Raw genomic sequence first — 1,636 nt, 5'->3', positions numbered from 1 at the left:
CTGAAGGCAGAGGCTTTAACCCACTGAGCCACCCAGGTGCTCCCAGTATAGACATTTTAACAATGTTTATTCTTCTGATCCATGAGCATGGAATGGTCTTCCATCTTTTTGTGTCTTCTTCAATTTCTTTCATGAGTGTTCTGTAGTTCCTTGAGTACAGATCCTTTACCTTTTTGGTTAGGTTTATTCCCAGGTATCTTATGGTTCTTGGTGCTATAGTAAATGGAATTGATTCTCTAATTTCCCTTTCTGTATTTTCATTGTTAGTGTATAAGAAAGCAAGTTACATAAGTTAGTGTATACAAAATGATTTTTGATTTTGTATCCTACCACATTATTGAATTGCTGTATGAGTTCTAGTAGTTTGGGGGTGGAGTCTTTTGGGTTTTCCATGTAAAGTATCATGTCATCTGCAAAGACAGAGAGTTTGACTTCTTCATTGCCAATTTGAATACCTTTTATTTTTCTTTGATGTCTGATTGTTGTTGCTAGGACTTCTAACACTATGTTGAACAAGAGTGGTGAGAGTGGGTATCCTTGTCGTGTTCCTGATCTCAAAGGGAAGGCTCTCAGCTTTCCCCATTGAGGTTGATATTCATTGTGGGTTTTTCATAGATAGATTTTATGAAATTGAGGAATGTTCCCTCTATCCCTATGCTTTGAAGCATTTTAATATGGAATGGATAGTGTATCTTGTCAAATGCTTTTTCTGCATCAACTGAGAGGATCATTTGGTTCTTCTCTCTTCTCTTGTTGATTTGTTTGAGCCTGGTGATGGGTATTATGGAGGGCACATATTGCATGGAGCACTGGGTGGGGTGCATAAACAATGAATTCTGGAACAATGAAAAGAAATTTAAAAAAATAAATAAAAGTTTTAAAAAAAAGAATTTATCAAACTCAACACCTAGAAAACAAATAATCCAGCCAAGACATGGGCAGAAGACTTGAACAGACACTTCTCCAAATGAGAAATACAGATGGCCAACAGACACATGAAAAAATGCTCCACATCACTCGCCATTAGGGAAATACAAATTGAAACCACAATGAGATGTCATCTTACACCAGTTAGAGTGGCTATAATTAATAAGACAAGTAACAACAAATGTTGGTGAGGATGTGGAGAAAGTGGAACCCTCTTACACTGTTGGTGGGAATACGAGCTTGTGCAGCTACTCTGGAAAACAGTATGGAAGTTCCTCAAGACATTGAAAATAGAGCTAACCTATGACCCATCAATCGCACTACTGGGTATTTACCCCAAAGATATAGACATAGTGTAAAAAAGGGGCACATGCACCCCAGTGTTCATAGCAGCAATATCCACAATAGCCAAACTGTGGAAGGAGCTGAGATATCCTTCAGCAGACAAATGGATTAGAAGATATGATTCACGGGGCACCTGGGTGGCTCAGTGGGTTAGGCCGCTGCCTTCGGCTCGGGTCATGATCTCAGAGTCCTGGGATCAAGCCCCGCATTGGGCTCTCTGCTCTCTAGGGGAGCCTGCTTCCTCCTCTCTCTCTGCCTGCCTCTCTGCCTGCTTGTGATCTCTCTGTCAAATAAATAAATAAAATCTTTAAAAAAAAAGAAGATATGATTCACATATACAATGAAATATTACTCAGCCATCAGA

Source organism: Enhydra lutris, unplaced genomic scaffold, assembly GCF_002288905.1.
Source record: "Enhydra lutris kenyoni isolate GAN:26980312 unplaced genomic scaffold, ASM228890v2 scaffoldscaffold68, whole genome shotgun sequence".
Classification (NCBI taxonomy): Eukaryota; Metazoa; Chordata; class Mammalia; order Carnivora; family Mustelidae; genus Enhydra; species Enhydra lutris.
Note: the sequence above shows the minus strand (reverse complement) of the source record.